Here is a 24738-nt window from a genome sequence, read left to right on the forward strand (position 1 = left end):
TTTCACCTTTTTAGCGATTTAAGCCAAACGTTTACAAACGTTACAAAAACAATCCAAATGTTCAAAACGTTAGGAAACAAATCCAAACATTTCACCTTTTTAGCGATTGGAACCTAACATTTACAAACGTTGCGAAACAAATCCAAACGTATCACCTTTTTACCGATTGGAAGGAAACGTTTACAAACGTAATAAAGCAAAACAAATGTTTCACCTTTTTAGCTATTTAAGCCAAATGTTTACAAACGTTAGGAAACAAAACCAAACATTTCACCATTTTAGAAATTTAAGCCAAACGTTTACAAACGTTATAAAAAAATACAAATGTTTCATCTTTTTAGCGATTTAAGCCAATTTAAAACATTATGAAACCTATCCAAACGTTTAAAATGTTACGAAACCAATCCAAACGTTTAAAACAATACAGAACCAAACCAAACGTTTCACATTTTTATCAATTTAAGCCAAATGTTTACAAACGTCACGAAGCAAAACCAAACGTTTCCCCTCTTTAACGATTTAAGCCAAACGTTACGAATCAAATCCAAACGTTTCCCATTTTTAGCGATTTAAGCCAAACATTTACAAACGTTACGAAGAAAATCCAAATGTTTCACCTTTTTAGCGATTAAGCCAATCGTTAACAAACGTTACGAAACAAATCGAAACATTTCACCTTTTTAGCGATTTAAGCCAAAAGATTAATACGTTACGAAACCAATCCAAACGTTTAAAACATTACGAAATAAATCCAAATGTTTCACATTTTTAGCAATTTAAGCCAAACGTTTACAAAAGTTAAGAAAACAAATCCAAATGTTTCACATTTTAAGCGATTTAAGCCAAACGTTTAAAACATTACAAATCCAATCCAAAAGTTTAAAACGGTACGAGACAAATCCAAATGTTTCATCGTTTTTTGCGATTTAAGCCAAACGTTTACAAACGTTACAAAACTAATTCAAACATTTTATAAACGTTTCGCCTTTTTAGCAATTTAAGCCAAACGTTTACAAACGTTACAAAATTAATCCAAACATTTCACCTTTTTTGCAATTTAAGTCAAACGTTTACAAAAGTTACAAAACAAATTCAAACCTTTCACCTTTTAAGTGATTGAAGACAAATGTTACGAAACAAATCCAAACGTTTCAACTTTTTTAGCGTTTTCAGCAAAACATTTAAAAAGTTACGAAACTAATCCAAACGTTAAAAACTTTACGAAATAAATCCAAACATTTTACCCTTTTTACGATTTTAAGCCAAACTTTTACAAACGTTAAGAAGCAAATCCAAACGTTTCACATTTTTAGCGATTTAAGCCAAACGTTTACAAACGTTACGAAATAAATCCAAACGTTTCACCTTTTAAGCGATTTAAGCCAAAAGTTTAAAACATTACAAAACAAATCAAGTATGAAACAAACTAGTGATTGAACCCAAACGTTACGAAACAAATCCAAACGTATCACCTTTTTAACAATTTAAGCCAAACGTTTACGAATGTTACGAATTAAATCCAAACGTTTTTGCATTTTTGGAGATTTAAGCCAAACGTTTACAAACGTAACGAAACAAATGCAAATATTTAAAACGTCACGAAACAAATCCTAACGTTTCCCCTTTTTAGCGATTTAAGCCAAACATTTACAAACGTTACAAAAAAAAACCAAATGTTTCATCTTTTTAGCGATTTAAGACAAACGTTTAAAACGTTACGAAACCAATCGAAAAGCTTAAAACATTACGAAAAAAAATCCAAACGTTTCGCTTTTTTAGCGATTTAAGCCAAAACTTTCTAAACTTTACGAAACAAATCCAAATGTTTCACCTTTTTAGCGATTTAAACCAAACATTTACAAACTTTACGAAATAAATCAAAACGTTTCACCTTTTTAGCAATTTAAGCGAAACATTTAAAAACATTACGAAATAAATCAAAACGTTTCAACTTTTTTGCAATTTAAGTCAAACATTTAGAAAAGTTACGAAAAAAAATCCAAACGTTTCTCCTTTTTAGCGATTTAAGCAGAACTTTTACAAACGTTAGGAAACAAATCTGAACGTTTCACCTTTTTGGCGATTTCAGCCAAACATTTAAAATGTTACGAAACCAATCGAAACGTTTAAAACGTTACGAAATAAATCCAAACGTTTCATCTTCTTAGCGATTTAAGCCACTAATTTAAAACGTTACGAAACAAATTCAAATGTTTCATATTTTTAGCGATTTAAGCCAAGAGTTTATAAACGTTACGAAACAAAGCAAAACAATTCACATTTTTAGCGATTTAATCCAAACGCTTACAAACCCTACAAAACAAATCCAAACTTTTACCTTTTTACCGATTTAAGCCAGACGTTTAAGACGTTACGAAACCAATTCAAACGTTTGAAAACATTATGAAACAAATCCAAACATTTCACCTTTTTAGCGATTTTTTCCAAAAATTTAAAACGTTACGAAACAAATCCAAATGTTTCACCCTTTTAGCGATTTAAGCCAAACGTTTACAAACGTTACAAAACAAATCCAAACGTTTCTCTTTTTTAGTGATTTAGACCAAATGTTTACAAACGTTACGAAACAAACCAAAATGTTTAAAACGTTACAAAACAAATCCAAACGTTTCACCATTTTCGCGATTTAAACCAAACGTTTAAAAACGTTATGAAACAAATCCAAGCGTTTCACATTTCAGCGATTTAAGCCAAATATTTACAAACGTTACTAAATAAATCAAAATGTTTAAAATGTTACGCCACAAATCCAAAAGTCCAAATGTTTCACCTTTTTAGCAATCTAAGCCAAATGTTTAGAAAAGTTACGAAACAAATCCAAACATTTCATCTTTTTAGTTATTTAAGCCAAACGATTAAAACGTTACGAAACCAATCCAAACATTTAACCTTTTTAGCTATTTAAGCCAAACGTTTACAAACGCTACCAAACAAATCCAAATGTTTTACCTTTTTAGCGATTTAAGTTAAAAGTTTAAAACTTCACAAAACCATTCCAAACGTTTAAAACGTTATGAAACAAATCCATACGTTTCACCTTTTTAGTGATTTAAGCTAAACATTTAGAAACGTTTCGATACAAATCTAAACGTTTACAAACATAACGAAACAAATCCAAACGTTTCCCCTTTTTTGAGATTTAAGTCAAACGTTTACAAAAGTTACGAAAAAAATCCAAACGTTTCTCCTTTTTAGCGATTTAAGCCAAACCTTTACAAACGTTACGAAACGTATCCAAACGTTTCACCTTTTTAGCGATTTCAGCCAAACATTTAAAATATTACGAAACCAATCCAAACGTTTAAAATGTTACGAAATATATCCAAACGTTGCATTTTTTTAGTGATTTTAGCCACAAATATAAAACGTTACGAAACAAAACAAAACGTTTCACCTTTTTAGTGATTTAATTAAAACGTTAGGAAACCAATTCAAACGTTTAAAAACGTTATGAAACAAATCCAAACGATTCACCTTTTGAGCGATTTAAGCCAAACATTTAAAACGATATGAAAGAAATCCAAACGTTTCACCCTTTTTAACAATCTAAGCCAAACGTTTACAAACGTTACAAAAACAAATCCAAACGTTTCACCTTTTTAGTGATTTAGGCTAAACGTTTAAAAACGTTACAAAACTAATCCAAATGTTTAAAACGTTACAAAACAAATCTGAACGTTTCATATTTTTTGCGATTTAAGTCAAACGTTTAAAAATGTTATGAAAACAATCCATGCGTTTCACCTTTTTAGCGACTTAAGCCAAATGTTTACAAACGTTACAAAACAAATCCAAACGTTTCACCTTTTTCCCATTTAAGTCAAATGTTTACAAACGTTGTAAAAGATATCAGAACGATTCCCATCTTTAGCGATTTAAGCCAAACATTTACAAGCGTTACGAAACAAATCCAAACATTTCACTTTTTTAGTGATTTATGCCAAACGTTTACAAACGTTGCGAAACAAATCCAAACGTTTCCCATGTTTAGCGATTGAAGCCAAACGTATACAAACGTTATGAAACAAATCCAAACGTATGCCCTTTTTAGCGATTTCAGCCAAACGTTTACAAACTTTACTAAACAAAACCAAACGTTTCCCCTTTTTAGCGATAAAGGCCAAACATTTACAAACGTTACAAAACCAATCCAAACATTTCACCTTGTTAGCGATTTAAGACTAATGTATACAAACGTTACGAAAGAAATACAAACATTTCATGTTTTTTGCTATTTAAACCAAACGTTTACAAACCTTACGAAATAAATCCAAACGTTTCACCCTTTCAGCGATTTAAGCAAAATGTTTACACACATTGCGAAATAAAACTAAACGTTACGCCTTTTTAGCAATTTAAGACAAACGTTTACGAATGTTACGAAACAAATCCAAATGATTATAAACGTTACGAAACAAATCCAAACGTTTCACCTTTTTAGTTATTTAAACCAAATGTTTACAAACTTTACGAAACAAATCCAAACGTTTCACCTTTTTAGCAATTCAAGCCAAACGTTTACAAATGTTACAAAACAAATCCAAATGTTTCTCCATTTTAGGGATTGAAGCCAAAAGTTTACCAACGATGAAACGTTTAGATTTGTTTCGTAACGTTTTAAACATTTGGCTTAAATCGCAAAAAAGGTGAAACATTTAGATTTGTTTCGTAATGTTGGTAAACATTCGTCTTAAATCGCTAAAAAGGTGAAAAGTTTTGATTTGTTTAATAAAGTTTGTAACCGTTTGGCTTAAATCGCTAAAAAGGTGAAATGTTTCGATTTGTTTCTTAGCATTTGTGATCGTTTGGATTTTTTTCTTAACGTTCGGAAACGTTTGTCTTATATCGCTAAAAAGGTGAAACGTTTGGATTTGTTTCGTAAAGTTTGGCTTAAATTGCTAAAAATATGAAACGTTTGGATTTGTTTCGTAATGTTTTAAACGTTTGAATTTGTTTTGTAACATTTGTAAACGTTTGTCTTAAATCGCTATTAAGGTTAAACATTTGCTTTTGTTTCGAAACGTTTGTACGTTTGTAACTGTTTGACTTAAATTGCTAAAAATGTGAAACGTTTGGATTTGTTTCGTAACGTTTGTAAACATTTGGTCTAAGTGGCTGAAAAGCTTAAACGTTTGGATTCGTTTTGTAACGTTTGTAAACATTTTGCTTAAATCGCTAAAAAAGTGAAACGTTTAAATTTTTTCGTAATGATATAGACGTTTGGATTTGTTTCGTAACATTTTAAATATTTGGCTTATATCACTAAAAAGGGGAAACGTTTGGATTTGTTTAGTAACGTTTGTAAACGTTTGGCTTTAATCGCTTAAAATGTGAAATGTATGGATTTGTTTCGAGACGTTTGTAAACGATTGGCTTCAATCGCTAAAACGGTGAAATTTTTGGATTTGTTTCGTAACGTTTTAAACGTTTGGATTCGTTTCGTAACGTTTTAAACGTTTTGCTTAAATCGCAAAAATGGTGAAATGTTTGGTTTTGTTTGGTAACGTTTGTAAACGTTTGGCTTAAATCGCTAGAAAGGGGAAACATTTGGATATGTTTCGTAACGTTTGTAAACATTTTGCTTAAATCGCTAATAAGGTGAATCATTTTGATTTGTTTCGTAACGTTTGTAAACGTTTCGCTTAAATCGGTAAAAAGGTAAAACGTTTGGATTTGTTTCGTAACGTTTGTAAATATTTGGCTTATATTGCTAAAAAGCTTAAACGTTTGAATTTGTTTCGTAACGTTTGTAAACGTTTGGCTTAAATTGATAAAAACGTGAGACTTTTGGATTTTTTTCATAACGTTTTAAACGCTTGGATTTTTTTCGTAACGTTTTAAACGTTTAGATTGGTTTCGTAACATTTTAAACGTTAGGCTTAAATCGCTAAAAATGTGAAATGTTTTGTTTTGTCTGATAACGTTTGTAAACGTTTGACTTAAATCGGTAAAAATATGAAACGTTTGGGTTTGTTTTGTAACGTTTGTAAACGTTTGGCTTAAATTGCTAAAAAGGTGAAACGTGGTGAAACGATTGGTTTGTTTCGTAAAGTCTGTAAAAGTTTGGCTTAAATCGCTAAAAATGTGAAACATATGGATTAGTTTCGTAACGTTTTAAAAGTTTGGATTTGTTTCGTACCGTTTTAATCGTTTGGATTTGTTTCGTAACGTTATGAAACGTTTGGCTTAAATTGCTAAAAAGGTGGAACGTTAAGATTTATTTTGTAATGTTTTAAACGTTTGGATTGGTTTTGTAAAGTTTTAGACGTTTGGATTTGTTTATTAACAGTTGTATATGTTTGGCTTAAATCGCTAAAAAAGGGAGACGTTTGGATTGGTTTCATAACGTTTTAAACGTTTGGATTGGTTTTGTAACATTTGTAAACGTTTGGCTTAAATCGCTAAAAAAAAGTGAAACATTTGGATTTGTTTCGTAACGTTTGTAAAGATTTGACTTAAATTTCTAAAAAGGTGAAAGGTTTGGTTTTGTTTCGTAACGTTTGTAAACATTTGGCCTATCTCGCTAAAAAGGTGAAACGTTTGGATTGGTTTCGTAACATTTTAAACGTAAACGTTTGGCTTGAATCGCTAAAAATGTGAAATGTTTAGATTTGTTTGGTATGTTTGTAAACGTTTGGCTTATATTGCTAAAAACATTTGGATTTTTTTCGTAATGATTGTAAACGTTTGGCTTCAATCGCGAAAAAGGTAAAACGTTTGGATTTATTTCGTAATGTTTTAAACATTTGGATTGGTTTCGTAACGTTTTAAACGTTTGGCTTAAATCGCTAGAAAGGGGAAACGTTTGGATTTGTTTCGTATAGTTTGTAATTGTTTTGCATCAATCGCATAAAAAGGTACAACGTTTTGATTTGTTTCGTAACGTTTGTAAACGTTTGGCTTAAATCTCTAAAAAGGTGAAACGTTTGGATTTGTTTCGTAGAGTTTGTAAACGTTTTGCTTAAATTGCAAACAGTTGAAATGTTTGGATTTGTTTCGTAACGTTTGTAAACGTTTAGCTTAAATCTTTAAAAATGTTAAACGTTTGGATTTGTTTCGTAACGTATTAAACGATGTGATTTTTTTCGTATCTTTTTAAATGTTTGGATTGGTTTCGTAACATTTTAAACGTTTGGCTTAAATCGCTAAAAAGGGCAAATGTTTGGATTTGTTTCGTAACGTGTGTAAACGTTTGGCTTAAATATCGAAAAAGGTGAAACGTGGTGAAAAGTTTGGATTTGTTTCGTAACGTTTGTAAACATTTGGCTTAAATTGCTACAAATGTGAAACATTTTGATTTTTTTTGTAACGTATTAAACATTTGGATTTGTTTCGTAACGTTTTAAACGTTTTGATTTGTTTCGTAACGTTTTAAACGTTTGGCTTAAATCGCTAAAAAGGTGAAACGTTAGGATTTGTTTTATAACGTTTTGAACATTTGGATTGGTTTTGTAACATTTTATACGTTTGGATGTGTTTTTTAACGTTTGTGAACGTTTGCCTTAAATCGCTAAAAAGGTGAAACATTTGGATTGGATTCGTAACATTGTAAACGTTTGGATTGGTTTTGCAACATTTGTAAACGTTTGGCTTAAATCGCTAAAAAAAGTGAAACATTTGCATTTCTTTCGTAACATTGTAAACGTTTGGCTTAAATTGCTAAAAAGGTTAAATGTTTGGTTTCGTTTTGTAACGTTTGTCAACGTTTGGCTTTAATCGCTATAAAGGTGAAACGTTCGGTTTTGTTTCATAACGTTTGTAAACATTTGGATTGGTTTTGTAACGTTTTAAACTTTTGTCTTAAATCGCTAAAAAGGCGACACGTTTGGATTTGTTTCGTAGCATTTCTAAACGTTTGGTTTAAATCGCTGAAAATGTGAAACAATTGGATTTGTGTAATATCCCATAAAAAAAATCTTTAGAAATTTGTGATGAATTTCCTATTAGGATTATTTCAAGTTTCGTGGGTCGTTCGTGGTCTGGTTCTTTTTTAGGTTTGATTTAAAAAGAAAGTAATCCATTGAGTGGTGGTTCAACCAAGTGATTGAACCACTTGCGTTTAACTCAGGTCTCAAACGAGACCTGAGTTAAAACGCAAGGTCTCGTTCGAGACCGCATAACTCAGGTCTCGTTCGAGACCATGCGGTTTCGAACGAGACCTTGCGTTTTGAGGCTGGTCTCGTTCGAGAGCAGCAGGTCTCGAACGAGACCTAAGCCTTTTTTTGCTTGTCTCGTTCGAGACCAGCGTTAGGCTGCCAAAGGACAGTTTTGGTCTTCGTTTTTCTTCCTATTCTTTGCCTTATTTATACGTTTTTCTAAACTTAAATCCTTCCCCACACTCCAAACAAACCCTAGATGCCATTAACGTTTGATTTCCCTGAGAATTAACGCTGGAATCATGTCTAAAAACTGCTGTCTCGGTAAGCTTTTTTGTCCCTCTTAATTTCAGTATAGCTTTAAAACGGCAACTCCGTAAATCGATTCGTTCTCCCTCGTTTTTTGATTGAAATCTATGCCGTTTGATCCGAGAGATTGTAGACTCAGTTCTCTACCATTCTACTCTTTGATTTCACAACACAGTATGCTATCGATCTCGTTTCAATCGCCGCCGTTTTACCGTATTATTGGTTCATGTAAACTGTTCATGTTTTCTTATTACTGCCGATCCATTCCTTTTTATTTGCTTCGATCTTATTATATTTCATGATGATTGGTTCTTAGGAATGTTGTGATTCATAAGCAAATTGATAATGTTGTGATAAATCTATCCATTTGTCGTCGTTTTGAATTATCGAAGGCACACTATAGTTTCTGCCGTGTTGTTCATGTTACTATTGCTTTGGATTCATTGGTTTTGCTTTAGGGTTATTGTTCATGCTACAACTGCTTTGGATTCATGGGTTTAGCTTTAGGGTTATTGTTCATGATTCATATTAGGTTCAGTGACTTCAATTTCTGGTGAATGATGAGAAGCTTGGGCGGGGTTGCTTGATTTTTGAATGAAGAAGATGGTTAAATTGCAATTATAATCACCATAATGTTTTACTTTAAACAAATAAATTCTTAAGTTAGTTTTACCTATTGATTTGATAATACCTTGGATTTCGTTATGATTTATAAGTATTATTTTGTAAACGATAAGTATTTTACAAACTTAAGTTAATTTAATTACTCGGGTAATTAAATTTAAATATCAAAGTGGCTAAATTATAATTTAGTCCTTGAATGATTTTATAAACTTATTTGATTAGGTTGTTGGTTAGTAACTTTATATTTGTTTTAATTATAAACAAAAATAATTATATTTATTTTCGAATATCAATTTGGCATGAAAATGGCCAAATTACAGTTTAGCCCTTGAACGTTTTTAAAACTTATTTAATTAAGTTTTTGGTTTGTAACTTGGGTTACTTGAATTCGAAGTTATTGAGATCTGTGTTAATAGTTAACTATTTTATCAAATTATTTTTATAAATATAAACTCGGGTTTATATTTAATAAACGTTTTGAGTCGGGTTAGACTTGGGTCACCCGACAAGTGAGGTTAGTTTGGTAGTTATTGGTAACTCAGCTAACCCACTATTTGGAAATTTATTTATTATTTAAACTTTAAATAATATTTATTAAATGGATTTTAAAACAAGAACTCAATAGACTTGTATTAATTGGCGTTTTTACCTATTGGATATTTTGTGTTGCTCTGGATTGTTTTATTCCGACGTGCTATTTGTGCTAGTCATATGTGGTGTCTAGTACTCTCTAGAGTTATGGTCTGTTTTTAATAATTATTTTATTTGTCTAGACCCGACTACAGTTCATGCTACAGAGGCGAACCAGGATTAGTTGCTTGCCGGTTATCACGTGGATTAGCAAGCAGTGAGTTTGTACTTACAATTTACCGCTTTATTAAGTAAATTGTTATTTTAATATTAAATATATATTGTACGTATATTTAGAACTGTTTTTATATTATGGCTCTTAGTTGGAACATGCTACCTAATGAGCATCATTAGGACTGCGTGCGCACCGGTAATGATCTGGGTAAGGTATATTATGAAATGTTGTAACTCGGTGTGAGCATAGCTCTCGGGACCAGGTAGAGTAACTCGGTGTAGCTCAGCTCTCAGTACTATGGATATGGTATAAGTGTGGTCAGTGGTAACTCGGTGTAGTTTAGCTCTCGGGACAAGACCTATTGGATCATGTATATATATTTAGAATTGTGGATTATGGTTCCAACTATTAATCGTAATATCGTTATTAAATGTTTTATACGGTTTTTAAGGTTTTCCACTTCATAAATGTAAATAGTGATATAAACTCATCTCAGTATATCTGACCCCGTTGTTTTCCCAATTTTCAAGGGTTATGATTTGAGAGAGTCGGCTGATCTCCGTTCTTTACTTTTCTCAGAGGTTTCACTATTTTGATAAACTGTAGAACTATTTTATTCTTAGACCGCAGTACTAACTAGACGTCTTTATTTTATTCTAGTTGTTTGTCGGATTCGTTCGACTAGATTATTATTGCTTTGACATGTTATATGATTATTCATATTTATTTATGTTATGCTTGTTTAAGACCAGTATTGAGAAAGCATGTTGTATAAATGTTGAATATTATAACTGCTAGAATTAGAATGAAGTCTCGGTTTCCCCCGAGCATTGGTTTTCTTGCAGGTTTATTATAATTGTATGTTAACCGAAAGGCTAGCTACAGGTTTTGGTACTACACCACCCATACCCTAGCGCCGGTCACGATTCATGAAAATGAGTCGTGACAATTTGTTTCATAACTTTTTTAAACGTTTGGCTTAAATAGCTAAAAAGGGGAAACGTTTGGTTTTGTTTCGTAACTTCTTCAAACGTTTGGCTTAAATCGCTAAAAATGTGAAACGTTTGAATTTGTTTCGAAAAGTTGAAATGCTTGGATTGGTTTCATAACGTTTTAAACGTTTGGCTTAAATCGATAAAAAGGTAAAACATTAGGATTGGTTTTGTAACGTTTTAAACGTTTGGATTGGTTTCGTAACGTCTTAAACGATAGCTTAAATCGCTAAAAACGTGCAATGTTTTGTTTTGTTTCGTAACGTTTGTAAACGTTTGGCTTAAACCGTTGAAAATGGGGAAGGTTTGGATTTGTTTCGTAACATTTTAAACGTTTGGATTGGTTTTGTAACGTTTTCAACTTTTGGTTTAGATCCAAACATTTCACCTTTTTAGCGATTTAAGCCGTTGCGAAACAAATCCAAACGTTTCACCTTTTTAGCGATTTAAGCCAAACATTTAAAACATTACGAAACCAACCAAACGTTTCACATTTTTAGCAATTTAAGCCAATAAGTTTACAAAGGTTACGAAATAAATCCAAATGTTTCACCTTTTCAGCGATTAAAGCCAAAAGATTAAAACAGTACAAAACTAATCCAAACGTTTGAAACGTTAAGAAACAAATCCAAATGTTTCATCTTTTTTAGCGATTTAAGCCAGACGTTTACAAACATTACGATACCAAAAACGTTACAAAGCAAATCCAAACATTTCACCTTTTTAGCAATTTAAGATAAACGTTTAAAAATGTTATGAAACAAATTATAACGTTTCACCTTTTTTGCTATTTAAGCCGAACGTCTAAAACGTCATGAAAGCAATCCAAACGTTTTAAACGTTGCGAAACAAATCCAAACGCTTGAAACGTTAAAAAACAAATCCAAATGTTTCATATTTTTAGCGATGGTAGCCAAACATTTACAAACGTTACGAAACAAAAATAAACGTTTCTTCTTCTTAGCGAGTTAAGCCAAACGTTTACAAACGTTACGAAACAAATTCAAACTTTTCACATTTTTAGCGATATATAGAAAATGTTTACAAACATTACGAAACAAATCCAAACGTTTCACCTTTTTAACGATTTAAGCCAGGCGTTTAGAAACGTTACGAAACAAATCCAAACGTTTCACCTTTTTAGCGATTTAAGCGAAACGTTTAAAACGTTACGAAATAAATCCAAACCTTTAAAACATTAAGAAATAAATCCTAACGTTTCACCTTTTTAGCGATTCATGCCAATGTCACGACCCAATTTCATGGATCGCGACCGACGCTGGGGTATGAGTATGGTTGTACCAAAACTCGTAGCAAGTCTTGCGGAAAACAACCAATCCTATAAACCTGCAGAAAATCCAATGCTCGGGGGCAACCGGACTCCAACTTAAACAAACAGTCTATATAATAATATTTCCATTAAATAATAAATAACTAGAGTTATACAATTTAATATGCCAAAGCATATAATAAGCAAGTCAGACCAAATCCAACAACAACTCTAATGATATAGACTTCTAGTTTACTACTTCGATCTAAGAATAAAAATTAGTTTGACAATTTATTAAAATGAAATAAACCTCCGAGGAATAAAGAATCGCAGATCTGCAGACTCGTTAAAAATAATAAACCTGAAAAGTGGGGAAACAACGGGGATCAGATATATTGAGATTAGTTCGCAATACTATTTACATTTAATAAGTTTAAAACCCTTAAATCAAAACCTTTCATGCTAATATATAATACGATTATGGAATAATGTATTTAAATGATCCCAGCGTGAGTATGACATATCATACCAAAAAACCCAAAGTGGACGGGAACAAATCCTCGTTAAATTTCCAGCGTGAGCAAGACCATAGTCTGCCGATATCAAAGTATATACTAGTGCACACAGTCTCGATACAAGTCTATCGAGTAGCTCGTTCCAATCCAGATCCATAATCCGTAAAAACAGTTCAAAACATTTATAATATTAAAATATGATGCGGTACTCAATAAAGCGGTAAATAGCACTACAAATTACTGCTTGCTAATCCACGTGAAAATCTGGTAAGCGACAAAACCTTATTTGATTCCGAAGCACCAGTAGTCGACGAGTCTAAGAATAAAGTAAAACCAAAACTAAAATCAACCCCTAACTCTAGAGAGTGCTAGACACCACATTGGACTATCACAATACCGAGTAAAGCACAAGTACAGCCAAAATAGAATGGATAATTAAACACATAATGTCCCAAGTCAAAATACGAACAACATCAAGCAATACAATACTCAAATACTTAAATAAGTCCAGTCTATTGAGTTTCCGCTTTAAAATCCGTTCCGAAAAATATTACTTAAATAATATTTAAATAATCACTTAAATCCATTTCCCCAATTATTGGGTTAGCCGAGTTACCAATAACTACCAAGCTACCTCACATGTCGGGTAACCCAAGTCTAACCCGACCCAAAATATTTTATCAAAAATATAAACCAAAGTTTATAATTCCAAAAATAATACTTTTTTGATAAAATCATAATTTATAATAAAAAATGTAACTCAATAGCTTCAAACCGAAGTAATCAATAGTTATCGATAAAATATTTAAATAAAATAAATTAAGAAAAAAATTTAAAAGCTAAATTATAATTTAGTCAAATTATTATTTTTCAGATTTTAAAAATAATACTATTATCGATTAGTAAGTTAGAAGTTTAAACGATAAGCAAATGCCCGGTTTCAAATTGATAATTAACCAATTTACTCACTCATAAAATCCTTTATGTAATGCGTAGATACTAGCAACCTGCCAATGCTTAACACATGATAATTTAACAAGCCATGAAGAAAAAAATGGCCAAAGTAATACATAAACCAAATTAATCAAAGATGAAACGGCCAAAACAATTGAAACATTAATGAAGACCATATCCCCGCCAACATCATCTTTGTCAAGTGAAGTCATTATCAAACCGAATATCACAGAATTACAGAAACAATTATTAATCAATACTGAATAATATAACGCATGAATCATTAGTCAAGGATGAATTCCAACAAGGCATTACCAAGTCTCAGTCCTCTGAAATTAAGAATCCAACAACAGCCACCATTTGTGACGAATCAATATCGAGATCGAATCGAACAAAAAGAACAACGGAAGCAACACAAACTAATGGTAAAACAGTTGACAACTAACAAAACATGAAATTCTAATCTTAAACAAAGAAGAATCACATCAACCACACAAAGACACAATCGATAGCAACAAAGCAAACAGTAAACAGCGAATCAAAACGGCATAGGAACGGAAAGATTTTACGTACCAATTTCCATTCCAACACGTAGGGATTAACGAGGTCTATAAATAAGGATGAATAAAGAGAATAACCTCAGCAATATGCTAGTACAACGAATAACACAAGTTACGTACAGTGAGACGATATCAAATATGAAATAATGAACAAAGAGCGAAACAACATAATTTTCTTACATGAGAATGAAAGGAAAGGATGATGAAGATGATCTTTCAGAAAGCTTTAGAGCGTATGATGGCTAGGGTTTTTACAGAAACGAAAAGAGTAGCAATGGTTTGAAATAAGACTTATATATGCAAAACAATAAGCTTCCCGCAACTGCTGCATAATTCCTCTTAATAGATTGCATGGGATTTTCTTCTTAAAAGATTGCATGGCTTTTCATGCTAACAATGCATGGGCTTTTCATGTTAAAAATTGCATGGGGTTAATAACTTTTTTTTATAACAATATACATGCTTAACATACTTAATTTAATAATAATAATAATAGATTACCTGAAGTTCGATGGAATGCAAAATAAAAAAAATTAAACATATTTAAAAATAATAATAAAATAAAAAAATACGGGGTATTACAGTTAAATATTTACAACCGTTTTACCTTTTTAGCGAATTAAGTCAAAAGAAACAATTCCAAACGTTTAAAACGTTATGAAAAAAATCCAAACACTTTAGACTTTTTAGCGATTTAAGCCAAATGTTTACAAACGTTACAAAAAAATACAAACGTTTCACTTTTTTAGGAATGAAGCAAAACGAAACGAAACCAATCCAAACGTTTAAAACGTTCGGAAACAAATCCAAACGTTTAAAACGTTCGGAAACAAATCCAAACGTTTTTAATCTTTTTAGCGATTTAAGCCAAAAGTTTACAAACGCTACAAAATCAATCCAAACGTTTAAAAGTTACGAAATAAATCCAAACGTTTCACCTTGGCTTAAATTGCTAAAAAGGCGAAATGTTTGGATTTGTTTCGTATCGTTTGTAAACGTTTGGTTTAAATCGCTAAAAAGGTGAAATGTTAGGATTTGTTTCGTAACGTTTGTGAACGTTTGGCTTAAGTCGCTAAAAAATTGAAACGTTTGGATTTGTTTTGTAATGTTTTGGCTTATGACACGTTTGGATTTGTTTCGTTACGAAACAAATCCAAACGTTTCAACTTTTTAGTGATTGAAGCCAAAGGTTTACAAACGTTACGAAACATAACCTAACGTTTGCCCTTTTTAGCGAATTAAGCCAAAACGTTTACAAACGTTACAAACAAATCTAAAAGTTTCACCTTTTTAGCGATTGAAGCCGAACGTTTACAAATGATAAAAACAAAGCCAAACGTTTAAAACATCACGAAACAAATCCTAACGTTTCACCTTTTTAGCTATTTAAACAAAATAATTAAAACATTAAGAAACAAATCCAAACGTTTAAAATAGCGTTTGGATTGGTTTTGTAACGTTTTAAACGTTTGGCACGTTTCACCTTTTTAGCGATTTAAGCCAAACTTTTAAAACGTTACGAAACAAATCCTAGCGTTTAAAACGTTTCGAAACTAATTCAAACGTTTCACCTTTTTAGCGATTTAAGCCAAACGTTTACAAACGTTACGAAACAAAACCAAACATTTTACCTTTTTAGCAATTTAAGCCAAACGTTTAAAACGTTACGAAACAAATACAAACGTTTTAAACATTATGAAACAAATCCTAACGTTTCCCCTTTTAAGCAATTTAAGCCAAACATTTAAAACTTTACGAAACCAATCCAAAAGTTTACAAATATTATGAAACAAAAAGGTGAAACGTTTTCATTATTTTCGTAACGTTTTTAATGTTTGGCTTAAATTGCTAAAAAGGTGAAATGTTTGGATTTATTTTGTAACGTTTGTAAACGTTTGTCTTAAATCGCTAAAAAGGTGAAACGTTTGGATTTGTTTTTTAACGCTCGTAAACGTTTGGCTTAAATTGCTAAAAAGGGGACACGTTTGGATTTGTTTCGTAACGCTTGCAAACGTTTGGCTTCAATCGCTAATAAGTGAAACATTTGGATTGGTTTCATAATGTTTTAAACGATTGGTTTTGTTTCGTATTGTTTTTAACGTTTGGATTGGTTTTGTAACGTTTAAAACTTTTTCCTTAAATCGCTAATAATGTGAAATGCTTAAATTTGTTTCGTTACGTTTGTAAACGTTTTGCTTATATCGCTAAAAAGTTGAAACATTTGGCTTTGTTTCGTAACATTTGCAAGTGTTTGGCCTAAATTGCTAAAAAGGGGAAACGTTTGGTTTTGTTGCATAACATTTGTAAACGCTTGGATTGGTTTCGTAACGTTTTAAATGTTTGGCTTAAATTGCTAAAAAGGTGAAACGTTTGGTTTTGTTTCGTAACTTTTTTAACGCTTGGATTTGTTTCTCAACATTTGTCTTATATCTCCAAAAAAGTGAAATGTTTGGATTTGTTTCGTAACGTTTGTAAACGTTTGGCTGAAATCGCTAAAATGTGAAACGTTTGGATTTTTTATGTAACGAATGTAAACTTTTGGCTTAACTCACTAAAAATGTGAAACGTTTGGATTTTGTTTCGTAAGATTTTGTACCGTTTGTAAATGTTTGGATTAAATCGCTTAAAAGGTTAAACGTTAGGATTAGTTTCGTACCGTTTTAAACGTTTAGATTGGTTTCGTAATGTTTTAAACGTTGGGCTTAAATCGCTAATAAGGTGAAACATTTGGATTTGATTCGTAACGTTTTAAAACGTTTGACTTAAATCGCTAAGAAGGTGAAAATGTTTGATTTCTTGCTTAACATTTGTTAACGTTTAGCTTGAATCGCAAAAAAGGTGAAACGTTTGGATTTGTTTCGTAACGTTTTGATTGGTTTCATAATATTTTAAACGTTTTGCTTAATTCGCTAAAAAGGTGAAACGTTTGGTTTTGATCGTAACGTTTGTTAATTTTTTTTTAAATTGCTAAAAAGGTGAAATGTTTGGTTTTGTTACGTAACGATTGTAAACGTTTGGATTGGTTTTGTAACGTTTTAAATGTTTGGCTTAAATAGCTAAAAAGGTGAAATATTTGGATTTATTTTGTAACGTTTGTAAACGTTTGACTTAAATCGCTAAAAAGGTGAAACATTTGGTTTCGTCTCGTAACCTTTGTAAACGTTTGGCTTATATCATTAAAAAGGTGAAACGTTTGAATTTATTTTGTAACGTTTGTAAACATTTGGCGTAAATTGCTAAAAAGGTGAAACGTTTGGAATTGTTTCGTAACGTTTTAAACGTTTTAATTAGTGTAACAACGTTTCAAATGTTTGGATTCGTTTCTTAGTATTTGTAAACGTTTGGCTTAAATCGTTAAAAAGGTGAAACGTTTGGATTTGTTTCCTAACATTTTAAACGTATAGATTTGTTTTGTAACGTTTTTAACTTTTGGATGAAATTCTAAAATGAAACGTTTGGATTTGTTTCATAACATTTGTAAATGTTTGGCTTCAATCCGCTAAAAAGGTGAAATGTTCGGTTTTGTTTCGTAACGTTTGTAAACGTTTGGTTTAAATCACTAAAAAGATAAAATGATTAGATTTGTTTCGTAACGTTTGTAAACGTTTGGCTTCAATCCTTAAAAAGGGGAAACGTTTTGATTTGTTTGGTTACGTTTATAAACGTTTGGCTTAAATCGGTAAAAAAGGGAAACATTTGGATTTGTTTCGTAACATTTGCAAACGTTTGGCTTATATCGCTAAAAATGTGAAATGTTTAGATTTGTTTCATAACGTTATAAACATTTGGATTGGTTTCATTCCGTTTTAAATGTTTGGATTTTTTTCGTATCGTTTGTAAACGTTTGGCTTAAATCGCAAAAAAGGTGAAACGTTTGGTTTTGTTTCATAAATTATGTAAACGTTTGACTTAAATCGCTAAAAATGTAAAACGTTTGGATTTGTTCATAATGTTTTAAAATTTTGTCGTAAATCGCTAAAAAGGAGAAACGTTTGGATTTTTTTTACGTTTGTAAACCTTTGGCTTAAATCGCTAAAAAGGTACAACGTTTAGATTGGTTTTGTAGCGTTTGTAAACATTCGGCATAAATCGTTAAAAAAGGGAAACGTTTGGATTTGTTTCGTAATGTTTGTAAACGTTTGGCTTAAATCGCTAAAAATGTGAAACGTTTAGATTAGTTTCGTAACGTTTGTAAACGTTTGGCTTAAGTCGTAAAATAGGTGAAATGTTTGAATTTGTTTCATAACGTTTATAAACGTTTGGCATAAATCGCTAAAATTGTGAAATGATTGGATTTTTTTTGTAGCGTTTTAAAAGTTTGAATCGGTTTCTTAACGTTTTAAATGTTTGGCTTAAATCGCTAAAAAGGTGAAACGTTTGGATTTGATTCGTAAAGTTTTAAATGTTTGGCTTAAATCGATTAAAAAGGGAAACGTTTGGTTTTGTTTCGTAACGTTTGTAAACGTTAGGCTTAAATCGCTAAAAAGGTGAAACATTTGGATATGTTTTGTAACGATTGAAAAGGTTTGGCTTAAACGATAAAAAGGTGAAACGTTATGTTATGTTTCGTAATGTTTGTAAACGTTTGGCTTAAATCATTAAATATGTGAATCGTTTGGATTTGTTTTGTGACGTTTTAAGCGTTTGGATTGCCTTCGTAACGTTTGTTAACGTTTGGCTTAAATCGATAAAAAGGTATTGTTTCCTAACGTTTTAAACGATTGGCTTAAATCGCTAAAAAGGTGAAACGTTTGGATTTGTTTCGTAACGTTTGTTAACATTTGGCTTAAATCGCTAAAACGGTGAAATGTTTGGTTTTTTTCGTAGCGTTTATAAACGTTTGCCTTAAATCGCTAAAAATGTGAAACATTTGGATTTGTTTCATAACGTTTTAAACTTTTGTCTTAAATCGCTAAAACGGTGAAACATTTGGATTTGTTTCGTAATATGTGTAAATGTTTTTCTTAAATTGCTACAAAGGTGAATCGTTTGGTTTTGTTTTGTAACTTTAGAAATGTTTGGCTTAAATCGGTAAAAATGTGAAATGTTTGGATTTGTTTCGCAATGTTTGTAACTTTTGTTTTAAATTGCTATAAAGGTTAAATATTTTGATTTATTTTGTAGCGTTTGTCAACGTTTCGCTTAAATCGCTAAAAAGGTGAAATGTTCTAGTTGGTTTTGTAATGTTTGTACACGTTGGGCTTAAATCGGTAAAAAGGTGAAACGTTTTGATTTGTTTTGTAACGTTTGGCTTAAAACGCTAAAAATGTGAAAAATTTGGATTTGTTTTGTAACATTTGTAAACGTTTTGCTTATATTGCTAAAAAGGTGAAACAATTGGTTTTCTTTCGTAACGTTTGTAAACGTTTGGCTTAAATTGCTAAAAAGGTGAAACGTTTGGATTTGTTTCGTAACGTTTGTAAACGTTTGGCATAAATCGCTAAGAAGGTGAAACGTTTGGTTTTGTTTCGTAACGTTTATAAACGTTTGGCTCAAATCGCTTAAAATGAAAAACGTTTGGATTTGTTTCGTAACTTTTGAACTTTTGTCATTAATCTCTAACAAGGTGAAACGTTTGGATTTGTTTCGTAACTTTTGAACTTTTGTTTTTTAACGTTTGTAAACGTTAGGCATATATCGCTAAAAAGGTGAAACGTTTGGATTGGGTTTGTAAACGTTTGTACACGTTTGGCTTAAATCACTAAAAAAGTGAAATGTTTCGATTTGTTTAGTAAAGTTTGTAGACGTTTGGCTTAAATAGCTAAGAATGGGAAATGTTTGGACTTTTTTGTAACCTTTTTAACGTTTGTTTCGCAATGTTTTAAACGTTTGGTTTTAATCGTTATAAAGGTGAAACGTTTGGTTTGGTTTTGTTTCGTAATGTTTGTAAATGTTTGGCTTAAATCTCCAAAAAGGTGAAACATTTGTATTTGTTTCGTAACATTTGTAAACGTTGGCTTAAATTGCTAAAAATGTGAAACGTTTGAATTTTATTCTTAACGTTTTATACGTTTAGATTGGTTTTGTAGCGTTTTAAATGTTTGGCTTAAATTTCTAAAAAGGTGAAACGTTTGGATTTGTTTCGTAACGTTTGTAAATGTTTGGCTTAAATAGCTAAAAAGGTGAAACGTACGGATTTGTACAGAAAGGTTTGTAAACATTTGGCGTAAATCGCTAAACAGGGGAAACATTTGGATTTGTTTCGTAACGCTTGTAAATGTTTGACTTATATTGCTAAAAAAGGCAAAACGTTTGGATTTGTTTCGTAACGTTTGTAAACGTTTTGCTTAAATGGCTAAAAAGGGGAAACGTTTGGATTTGTTTCGTAACGTTTTAAACGTTTGGATTTGTTTTGTAACGTTTCAAACTTCTACCTTAAATCGCTAAAAAGGGGAAACGTTTGGATTTGTTCCGTAACGTTTTTAAACGTTAGGCTTAAATCGCTAAAAAGGTGAAGTATTTGGATTGGTTTTGTAACAGAGGTGAAACATTTGGACGTTTGGATTTTCTTCGTAACGTTTTAAATGTTTGGATTGGTTTTGAAATGTTTGTAAACGTTTGGCTTAAATCGCTAAAAAGGTGAAACGTTTCGATTTGTTTGGTAACATTTTAAACGTTTAGCTTAAATCATTAAAAAGGTGAAAGGTTTGGATTTGATTCATAACGTTTGTAAATGTTTGGCTTAAATCGTTAAAAATGTGAAACGTTTGGATTTATTTCGTAACGATTGTATACGTTTGGCCTAAATCACTAAAAAGGGGAAACGTTTGGTTTTGTTTCGTATTCTTTGTAAACGGTTGGCTTAAATATCTACAAAGGTGAAACGTTTGGATTTGTTTCATAATGTTTTAAACTTTTGGATTGGTTTCGTAATGTTTTAATCGTTTGGCTTAAATCGCTAAAAAGGTGAAACGTTTAGATTTATTTCGTAGCGTTTGTCTACGTTTGGCTTAAATCGCTAAAAATGTGAAACGTTTGGATTTGTTTCGTAACGTTTTAAACGTTTGGATTGGTTTCGTAACGTTTTAAACGTTTGGCTTAAATTGCTAGAACGGTAAAACGTTTGAATTTGTTACGTAACGTTTTGAATGTTTGGATTGGTTTTGTAACGTTTGGATAAAATCGTTAAAAAGGTGAAACGCTTGGACCTGTTTCGTAACGTTTGTAAATGTTCGGCTTAAATTGCCAAGAAGGTGAAATGCTTGGATTTGTTTCGTATCGTTTGTAAACGTTTGGCTAAAATTTCTAAAAAGGTGAAACGCTTGGACTTGTTTCGTAACGTTTGTAAACGTTTGGCTTAAATTGCTAACAAGGTTAAAACCTTGGATTTGTTTCGTAACGTTTGTAAACATTTGGCTTAATTTGCTAAAAGGTGAAACATTTGGATTTGTTCTTAACCTCTGTAAACGTTTGGCTTAAATCGCTAAAAAGGTGAAATGTTTGGTTTTGTTTCGTAAATTTTGTAAACGTTTGGCATCAATTGCTAAAATGGTGAAACATTTGGATTTATTTTGTAACGTTTGTAAACGTTTCGCTTTAATCGCTAAAAAGGTGAAATGTTTATATTTGTGTTATAACGTTTTAAACATTTGGATTGGTTTTGTAACGTTTATAAACGTTTGGCTTAAATCGCTTAAAAGGTGAAACATTTGGATTTGTTTCGTAACGTTTTAAACATATGGATTGGTTTCTAAATGGTTTAAATGTTTGATTTAAATCACTGAAAAGGTTAAACATTAGGATTTATTTCGTAACGTGTGTAAGGTTTGGCTTAAATCGCTATAAATAAGAAACTTTTGGATTTATTTCGTAATGTTTTATACGTTTGGATTGGTTTCGTCACGTTTCAAACGCTTAGCTTAAATCGCTAAAAATATGAAATGTTCAAATTTTTCCGTATCATTTGTTAACATTTGGCTTAAATCACTAAAAAGGTGAAACGTTTGGTTTTATTTTGTCAAGTTTGTAAACGTTTGGTTGAAATCTCTAAAAATGTGAAACGTTTGAATTTTTTTCGTAACGTTTTAAACTTTTGTCTTATATCTCTAAAAAGGTGAAACGTTTCTATTTGTTTTGTAACGTTTGTAAACATTTGGCTTAAATCGCTAAAAAGATGAAATGTTTGGATTGGTTTTGTAACATTTGGAAACGTTTCGCATTAATCGTTAAAAAGGTGAAATGTTTAGATTTGTTTCGTAACGTTTGTAAACGTTTGGCTTAAATCGCTAAAAATATGAAACGTTTGGATTTCTTTCGTAATGTTTTACACGTTTGGCTTAAATTGCTAAAAAGGTGAAACGTTTGGTTTTGTTTCTTAATATTTGTAAACGTTTGACTTAAATCGCTAAAAAGGTAAAACGTTTGGATTTGTTTCGTAACGTTTTAAACATTTGGAATGGTTTCGTAAAGTTTTACACGTTTGACTTAAATTTATAAAAAGGTGAAGCATTTGAATTTGTTTCGTAACTTTTGTAAACATTTGGGTCAAATCGCTAAAAATGTGAAGCGTTTGGATTTGTTTCATAATGTTTTAATCGTTTGGATTGGTTTTGTAACGTTTTAAACGTTTATCTTAAATTGCTAAAAAGGTGAAACATATGGAATTGTTTCGTAACGTTTGTAAACGTTTGACATAAATTACTAAAAAGGTGAAACGTATGGAATTTTTTCGTAACGTTTTAAATGTTTGGCTTAAATTGATAAAAAGGTGAAACATTTGGATTTGTTTGGTAACGTTTGTACACGTGTGGCTTAAATCGCTAAAAATGCGAAAAGTTCGGATATGTTTTGTAGCGTTTGTAAACGTTTTGATTAGTTTCATATTGTTTTAAATGTATAGCTTAAACTGATAAAAAGGGGAAACATGTGGATTTGTTTCTTACAGTTTGTAAACGTTTGGCTAAAATCGCAAAAAAGGTCAAACGTTTGGCTTTGTTTCGTAACATTTGTAAACATTTGAAATTTGTTTTGTAACTTTTTATATATTTGGGTTGATTTTGTAACGTTTTAAACATTTGCCTTAAGTAACTAAAAAGGTGAAACGCTAAAAAGGTGAAACGTTTGGTTTTATTTCGTAACGTTTGTAAACGATAAGCTTCAATCGCTAAAAGGTGAAATGTTTGTAACATTTGAAATAATTGGCTTGGTTTAGTATCGTTTTAAACGTTTGGTAAATCGCTAAAAAGGTGAAATGTTTGGATTTGTTTCGTAACGTTTTAAACATTTAGATAGGTTTCGTAACATTTTAAACATTGGGTTAAATGTTTGGATTTGTTTATGTTAAATCGCAAAAAATGTGAAACGTTTGGATTTGTTTCGTAACGTTTTAATTGTTTGGATTGGTTTTGTTACGTATTAAACGTTTGTCTTATATTGATAAAAAGGTAAAACGTTTTGATTTCTTTCGTAAAATTTGTAAACGTTTGGCTTAAATCGCTAAAAATGTGAAAGTTTTGGTTTTGTTTTGTAACGTTTGTAAACATTTGGATTGGTTTCGTAACGTTTTAAATGTTTGGCTTAAATTGATAAATAGGTGAAACGTTTGGATTTGTTTCGTAACGTTTGTAAACATTTGGGTTAAATCGCTAAAAATGTGAAACGTTTGGATTTGTTTCAAAACGCTTTAATCGTTTGGATTGGTTTTGCAACATTTTAAACGTTTGTCTTAAATTGCTAAAAAGGTGAAACGTTTGGATTTGTTTTGTAACGTTTTAAACGTTTGGATTGGTTCCGTAACGTTTTAAACGTCTGGCATAAATTGATAAAAAAGGTGAAACATTTGGATTTATTGTAACGTTTGTAAACATTTGGCTTAAATCGCTAAAAATGTGAAACGTTTGGATTTGTTTTGTAGCGTTTGTAACCGTTTTGATTAGTTTCGTAACGTTTTAAATGTTTAGCTAATATTGATAAAAAGGGGAAACGTTTGGATTTGTTTCTTAAAGTTTGGAAACGTTTGGCTTAAATCCCAAAAAATGTGAAACATTTGGCTTTGTTTCGTAACGTTTGTAAACGTTTGAAATTTGTTTTGTAACTTTTTGCATATTTCGGTTGGTTTCGTAACCTTTTAAACGTTTGTCTGAAGTCGCTAAAAAGGTGAAATGCTAAAAAGGTGAAACGTTTGGTTTTATTTCGTAGCTTTGTAAGTGTTTGGCTTCAATCACTAAAAAGGAGAAACGCTTGGGATGGTTTCATAACGTTTTAAACATTTGGATTGGTTTCGTAATGTTTTAAACATTTGGCTTAAATTGATAAAAAGTTGAAATGTTTGGATTTGTTTCGTAACGTTTGTAAACGTTTTGGTTAAATTACTAAAATGTGAAACATTTGGATTTGTTTCGTAGCGTTTTAATCGTTTGGATTTTGTTTTGTAACGTATTAAACGATTGTCTTAAATTGATAAAAAGGTGAAACATTTGGTTTAGTTTTATAACGTTTGTAAATATTTGACTTAAATCGTTAAGAATGTCAAATGTTTGCATTTATTTCGTAACGTATTAAACGTTTGGATTGGTTTCATAACATTTTAAACACTTGGCTTAAATTGATAAAAAGGTGAAACGTTTGGATTTGTTTCGTAACGTTTCTAAACG

This window comes from Mercurialis annua, linkage group LG8, assembly GCF_937616625.2.
Source record: "Mercurialis annua linkage group LG8, ddMerAnnu1.2, whole genome shotgun sequence".
Lineage (NCBI taxonomy): Eukaryota > Viridiplantae > Streptophyta > Magnoliopsida > Malpighiales > Euphorbiaceae > Mercurialis > Mercurialis annua.